The sequence below is a fragment of the Crocuta crocuta genome, unplaced genomic scaffold (genome assembly GCF_008692635.1).
Source record: "Crocuta crocuta isolate KB4526 unplaced genomic scaffold, BGI_CrCroc_1.0 scaffold230, whole genome shotgun sequence".
In the NCBI taxonomy this organism is placed as follows: domain Eukaryota; kingdom Metazoa; phylum Chordata; class Mammalia; order Carnivora; family Hyaenidae; genus Crocuta; species Crocuta crocuta.
Genome location: NW_027527393.1, coordinates 2,705,392 through 2,713,333, shown reverse-complemented (window position 1 = coordinate 2,713,333; position 7,942 = coordinate 2,705,392).

The window sequence follows — 7,942 nt, the reverse complement described above, 5'->3', positions numbered from 1 at the left end:
TCTTGTTTCAGTGACAACAAGACAAACAAGATGGCAGATTCAGGATTCCTGTCCATTGTGTGTGTGTGTGTGTGTGTGTGTGTGTGCTGGGGGAAGGTTTTGGTGCGGGAATGGGACGGAGGGCAGAGTAAAGGCAAGGAATGGGTAGAGGAAGGAGACTTAAGGAGGAGGAGAAGGCACTGGGAAGTAAGCCCAGGGCTGGTATCTGGGGAAAGGAGAACCAATACCTCTTTTGTTGTCAGGAAAACCCTGGGCACAAAGGGTGAGTTTGAGTTTCACTTCAGGTCAGTTCAGGGCATTGTGAAAAGGCAGCTCTCAGACAGCGAGCTTAACTGACTGACTCTGAGGTAATTAAATCACTACATTAAGCTGCTGACCATGAAAGCAGAAAAATACAAGCACACAAAAAAAGAAGAAAAAAAACCCCTTACATTTGTTTCTAATTATATAATTAAAATGTTTACTGTTCCATGTAATAATTACGTGGCTCATATTTGATCATGATGGAGTTTCTTTAATTAGTTAAAAGTTTTACCCATTCTTCTTGTGGGACAAAATTTGGTTTTATTTAGTCATTTTTCATTCAGGCATGTAAGGCTTCCATGCCATCTGACTCTGTTTTATTCTGGCAAATTCTGGACTTGGCAAATTCGGTGGTAATTTTCAGTTTTATTTCCTCTCTTCAGTGATGTCTGTAATTGTGGACAGCCAGTTACCTGAGGAAAGGATTGTTTCTTAGTCTTCCATTTACTTTCCTAATATAAATTTTGTTTTTCAGACTCCACGATGAACGGTAGGTGTCAAACCAGAAAGGTTATTCTGCAGTGCTGAGAAGTTCCCCTGCAGAGGACCTGGTGGCCTCCACAGTTCCATTGTGACTGGCTCATTTTTCCTCCTTTGACCACTATTACTTTGAGCTTCCCGTAGCTTTAGATCTTGATTATTCAGGGGCTGATTCATTACATTGTGAATTATCTAGGCACTTTATTTCTCTTCCCCCACCTCCTATCTTTTTAAAAAATTTTTATCTATCTATGTGTGTTTTACCATTTTACAGATGACCACCAACAGTCATCAGAATAATGCATGTGGAAAAAAAATGACAAAAGGAAAAGCAGTTACCTATTGTTCTTGTTCATTGCTCTGGTTAATGGTAGCAGAGAGAATGCTACCTAAATTTCAATTTAGGACTAAAATTAGGTTTTACTTTTAGCTATGTAATTCAACGATCTCTTGTCTGTTACCTCAAATAAATACAGTTTGGTGGGATAAGTGGGTTTATAGTGGTGTATTGAGAATTCTTAACAATCTAATGCAGAACAAAGATGGCTTTCTTTATATAAGGCAAGAACCACACTGATAATCTGTCGTGAGGTGTCCAGAGAGGAAACCGAAACAGCTCGAGTTGGGACTACAATCGGCTAGTCAGTCATACAACGTTGCCACTTCTCTTGGGAGAAGGGCATTGTGTCACTTCTGGGAGGCCAAAAGGTCTGTACAATCAGAGAGACCTCAGACCTCGGAGGTGTCCCAGCCAGCCGAGCCACTGCATTCTGGGAGCTGGGCGGAGCCACGTGGAGGGGAGGCAAGATGGCAGACAAACTCAGGTCTGCTGCTGAATGAGTTGAAGAAACAGTTGGGGGTTTTGTCCTCATGTACACCTCCCATTTATCCTGGTTCTACAGTAAGCTACCCACTTCGGAGAAGACCCTAGGTATTTGTCAAGGTGACAGTAAACTGATTACTATTTTCCCTCCTCCAATGTGCTAATAAGAAAATATTGACATCAGTAGTTCTAAACCCCAGGGCAGTTTTGCCCCCTGTGGACTATTTGGTAATATCCAGGGACAGTTTTCATTGCTACAGCTAAGGTCTCTACAGGCATTAAGTGGTTAGAGAGCAGAGATGATGCTAAACATAGGACATACCTACACAGCAGAGAACATTGTTGGGTTAGGAATTTCTGGATAGAGGCATCTATTTAGAGTCCTCTAATTCTCCTTCTAGGTAATACAGACACTTGTTCAAAAATGTCTTTCTGGAGATACCCATCCATCCATCTCTCAGTGTGGTCAAGAAAACAAAAAATATGCCAGAAAAGTAGAAGCTCTTGAGGAAAACTCCTGGATGTCACAATGGCATGTCTTCATGTGAAGTTAGTTTATATAGTGATTACATTCACCAGTGTGCACCCAAGAGAGCCCAACAGACAAAATAAAGCATTTGGTGTGGTTTGCTATAACTCAGTCGGCATGTAGTGGGCAAAGCAGTGTGCTAGGTGCAGCCAAGTTTACAAAATGCTGGGCATACAGTAAGAAGCAACTGACATCAAGGACTGCAGTCCCGGGAGAGAAAAAGATAGCTAGGTAAGATAACAGAAGGAGGTAAGGATACATGAGCACCAATCGAAGGGGCATATATTCTGCACTTCAGGGGCTAGAGAAGGCATCATGAAGAAAAGATGGATAAATTGTTAGTTGTAGTTAGCTGCTCTTGGTGGGCTTTGGCAGAGAGTCACTCAGATCAGGAATAATCCTGTTTAGCGTGGTCTATAGAGAGTGAAAACACACAAACCTCCTTTACCGTCCTCTGGGGATGTTGATAGATGTTTTTTCCTACTTGTCACATTATTTGGAAATGTGCTCCATAGTGATTTCACATGATTTTTAATGAGCTAAGATGCTAATTCTAGCATATCTTAGATTATTGTTGCTTTCAAATTTTATGCATTTGCTTTCTGCCTTCTCATTTTTAGCTTTTATAGAATTTCAAGAACAATAAACTGTAATGTCTTCAGCATAATGTTTTGTTGACTAAACTGTTCTGGCTCTCCTAAATCTGTGGAAAAACATATATAAAGAAATTTATATACAAAAGGAAGCAAAAACTAGAGGATGCTTTTATCTTGAAAGTAAGTTCACTCAGAAAAGTTCATATGTGGTTTTTAATATAGAGAGACTGTTTTTTTTTAATGTGGAAAGAAGATATTTTTTAAGTTCATTTATTTTTGAAAGACACGGAGAGAGAGTAACAAAGGGGCAGAGAGAGTGGGAGATAGAATCACAAGTAGGCTCCACACTGTCAGCACAGAGCCTGATATGGGGCTCACACTCTCGAAACTGTGAGATCATGACCTGAGCCGAAATCAAGAGTCAGATGGTCAACTGACTGAGCCACTAAGGCACCCCTGAAATAAGATATTTATTAACCCTTGAAATCTGGTTATTGGCACATATCTCTGAAAGCTATCATAAGAAAATCTTTTTGAGATAATTTAGTTGAACCTCTTGATTTTATAGGTTATAAAAACAGGGACCAGAGAAGCAAAGTGACTTGCACAGATCACCAGTTATGTCACAGTCAATTCCCTTTTCAAACATTATTAGAAGGCTGGAATCCTCTAGTAATTGACACAAACATTTTCTTTTCCTAAATTTGGGAAACTATCTTGGGAGATGTAATTTATGAGTGAAATTTTGAAAAAATGAAAAAATGAGTCTATATCTTACACTGGGCAAAAACATGAGACCTGAGGATGTTTTGTTGTTCTGAGGGGTCATATATGTATCTGAGGGAGGTCTGTGCTTTTTCCCTAAAGGAAAATTTGTATGTCATCAGTTTAGGAAAAAAGTCAGTCCCTTAAACTCATTGGTGATTCCTAAGAATCCATCTTAAAACTCTTTCTTAGACTAATTGACTGCATACTTCTATCTGTTCTACCTGCTTACCACCCAGTGTCTTCAGAGAAAGATCTTCCTTTGTTGGAGTCTCAGGCAGACCCCCAAGCACCAGGCTTTCATGTTAGTTTCCTTGGCTGCCTTAACAAATACTACAAATTGGGCTGCTTAAAACAACAGCAATTTATTCTCTCACAGTTCTGGAGACCAGAAGTCCCAAACTCAACATGTTGGCAGGGCTATGTTCCCTTCAAAGGCTCTCAGGTGGATTCTGTTCTTTTCTTTCGGCTTCTGGTGAGTATTAGCATCACTCCAATCTCTCCCTCTGTTTTCACATCACCTTCTCCTATGTGTCTCTGTGTGCTCTCTGTCTCTAATAAAGACAGCTGTCATTGGACGCAGGGCCCACCCTAAATCCGGATGAACTCAGATCTGTAATTACATTTGCAAAGACCTTTTTTTTTCCAAGTTAAGGGTCACATTCACAGGTTCTGGGGCTTAGGGTGTGGGAATTCTTTGGGGAGGGGCACCATTCAATCCACTATACTTATCTTTCTACAAATAGCACAGTCAACTGTTCAGTCTTGCTGTTCCACAGCTGGGGTGACCAATTGTCCTGGTTTTCCCTGCATGACAGATTTTCTGGAAATGAAATCGGCTTCCCCACTGAAGCCAAGGAAGGTGCATCCCAGAGAGATTGGGATGGTTGGTTACCCTAAAACAGAACAAAGAGACTAAGTGACAAATATCCCCATCCTGGAAGCTTCGAAGTCATTGTTAAACAATGTCAATGTCAAAGCACCAGAAAGCAAACACCTCTGAGAAAAAGTGGGCTGCCTCCAGGTGCCCCCTCTCCTTTTGACTTCTGCTTTGACAGCGGTGATGGGTGAGTCATAGGCTTCTGCCGGAAGGAGAGGCCTTAGGAGCGCAGTTCTGTCTGTCAGAGCCACTCTCCAAACTTCATTTCTTTTTTTTTTTTAATATTTTTATTTATTTCTAGGAGAGAGAGAGAGAGAGAGAGAGACAGCGTGAGCAGGGGAGGGTCAGAGAGAGGGAGACACAGCCTCTGAAATAGGCTCCGGGCTCTGAGCTGGCAGTCAGCACAGAGCCCGACGCGGGGCTCGAACCCACGAACCGTGAGATCATGACCTAAGTGAAAGTCGGATGCTTAACCAACTAAGCCACCCAGGCGCCCCTCCAAACTTCATTTCTGTTCATCTCATCACCCGTGGCCAGTGATCCCTCAGCAAAGTGTTTCTTGTGGACCTAGTAATGATTTACATTGTGCTAAAATGGCCTTCCTTTTTTCTCCCCCTCCCCCTCTCATTAACCACCCCTTCAGCCTCCACAGCAGGAGAGTCGAGAGAAGCAGTGAGTAAAGCTGGGGCTTTGATCTTCTAAGAGGCAATGTCCCTTTTTCTATCTGTTTGGACCAGGGGTCACCGGGCGAGCAGCAGCACAGCTGACCTCTCTTTGAAGAGTTTACCACAGTCAAGGACACTGAAGGAGGTCTGGCATCCACTTGCTGTGGAGATGTCTATGCGCAGCGGCCATCCACCTTGTTCTAATGACTTTGGTCCTGAGAGAATAAGATAATCCTGCCTTCAAACCAACTTTATGAGCTTCTGGCACTGCACCTACCCTCTTCCAACTTGCAGCTTCATGGAGATGGGCTATATCTGGTTGCATCTTTAACCCCATTTTATTCTCCAGGCTGGAAAAGATAAGACCAGTAAGGGAACAGCTGCTTTGGATCAAGTTAGAAGTAATAAATTAAAGTCACATGAATGAAATGATGGGATCAGGACATGATCTTAATGATAAAATGAACATACTTTTTGCTTTTGTCACAGATTAATTTCGTCTTTCATTTACACTGATTTTACACATTTTCATCATTAAAAAATTTAATTACCTAATTCAGTGATTTACAAAAAAATCTTTTGATTATTATCACTTGTAATTGTGATGGTTTAAAAATTTATGTGCAATAGTTTTTTGTTGTTGAAAGCAATTATTTTTTTGGAAACTAGATATTCCTGAGAACCAGTTTTCATTTATTTATTCATTTATTCATTCATTCCAGTCTTGATTTATTTATAATGTTCTGGGGTGTTTAGCTTTATATACTTTTCATAGTGGTTCTCTGATTACACATGCATATATAATTTAACACAGTCTACTGGTATCAATTTATGTTTTACTACCTACTTTTTAAATATAATTCCCTTTATTACATTGACCACCACAAAGATGGCTTTATGATTTTTGTTTTAAACATCAAGTATGATATATAGGAAACTCATGAAAAGAAGGATCATCTATTATATGTGTCCATTTTGCCTACTACCTATTTTTATCCATTCTTATGTCTTATTTTTCCTTTCTGAAATTCCAAGCCTCCTTCTGTTATCATTTCCTTTGCATATAGAGAACATTCTTTAACCATTCTTTAAGGCTGGATTTTCTTGTTTTTCTTCATCTGAAAATGTCTTCATTTTTCCTTTGTTACTGAAGGATATATTCACCAGATAAAGAAAAGGAGATTGATAGTTCTTTTTATCCAGGGCTTGAAATATATTATGTTGTTTGTGGTTTCAGATGAGGAATTCCCTGTAATGTGTCATTTTTTTTTTTCTGGATGTGTTCAAGACTTTTTTCTCTTATTTCTAGTTTTCAGAAGTTTAATTATGGTATGTCTTGGTGTAGATTTCTTTGGGTTTATTCTATTTGGGATTCAGCCTCTTCAATGTATAAGTTTATGTCTTTCTCCAAATTTGGCAAGTTTTCAGTCATTATGTCTTTGAATACTTTCCAGACTCACTCTCTCCTTTCCTTCTGGGACTTAAATGATCTGTTAGCTTTTTAAAAATAAAAATAAAAATAAAAATAAAAATGTTTTACCGATTTCTGAGACTGTTCATTTTACCCCTATTCTATTTTTCTTCCTATTTTTCATAATAGGTAAATTATTTAGAACTGTCCTCAAGCTCAATGATTTTTATCCTGTCATCTCCACTCTACAGTGGAACCTATCCAGGGAATTTTCAGTTTCTGCTATTGAAGTTATTTCTATTCTTTGTAATTTTGATTCCTTTGCTAATATTTTCTGTATTTTTCATTTGTTTCAAGAGAATTCATAATTGCTAGTTGAAGCATTTTTATGATGGCTTCTTTAAAATTCTTGTCAGATAATTCCTTCTGATTCATCTGAGTGTTGGCATCTGTTGGTTCTGTTCTGTCATTGAAGTTGTGATTTTTCTTGTTCTTGGTGTGATCCATGATTGATTTTTTTTTTAGTGTCATGGAATTTAAAGTATTATATTATAAAGCTCTGTATACTATTTAATCTTTCTTATTTAGCAGGTAGCCTCCTGTTGAGGTGTAGCTTGAGGCCTGGGTGAGTGGCTGTGTTGAGCTTTGTGCTGGGCCCAGCTGCATCACCTGCCAAAGTAGAACACTTGTTCACACTGCCTTGCTGCAGACATGTGGGATGGTACTTCAGTTACCCCACATCCCACTAACACCTTCCAGGAGAAAGTGGGGTATGGCATTTTTGTTTCTGAGTCGAGGTGTAAGCTCAGCTCCCTGGGCCCTGTTGATAACAAAGAAGAGAATGAGGGTTGGTTGGGAAAGGACTCCTTCTGATACTTCTTATCACCTTATTGGTGCCAAATGGGGGGGTAGACGCATAGGTTTTCAGTGAACTGATAGAGGGAGAAATGGGGATGTAGACTGCGGACCAGCCTTGCTTTGCACTACCTTAGTCTGTCTCAATTATGCCAGCTGGTTCAGTTAATTACTCAGCTCTACCAATACCACCTGGGAGGAGAATCAGAATGTCTCATTCATTCATTTATTCAAATAGAGTTTACTAAACACTTATTATGTCTCCAAGACATTAAAGAAGATACATAAGATCAGTGAGGAACCAAGAAAAGGTTGGTTCTCTTCCTGCAAGGTTGTGGACCTTGCAGTCTAGTGAGGGGAGATAGACATTAAAGAGATAAATTTCTAAATAAATATTCAAATCATGTAAAGTGCCCAAAAGGACTTACAAAGCGAAAAGTAGAGATGTCTTCATATAGAAAGTGAATTTTATTTTATTTATTTATTTTATTTAAATTCAAGTTAGTTAACATACAGTGTAGTCTTGGTTTCCTCTCTTACACATGACACCAAATACTCCTCCCTAAAAGTGCCCTCCTTAATGCCCATCACCCATTTAACCCATCCCCCCACTTCCCCTCCAGCAATCCTGTTTG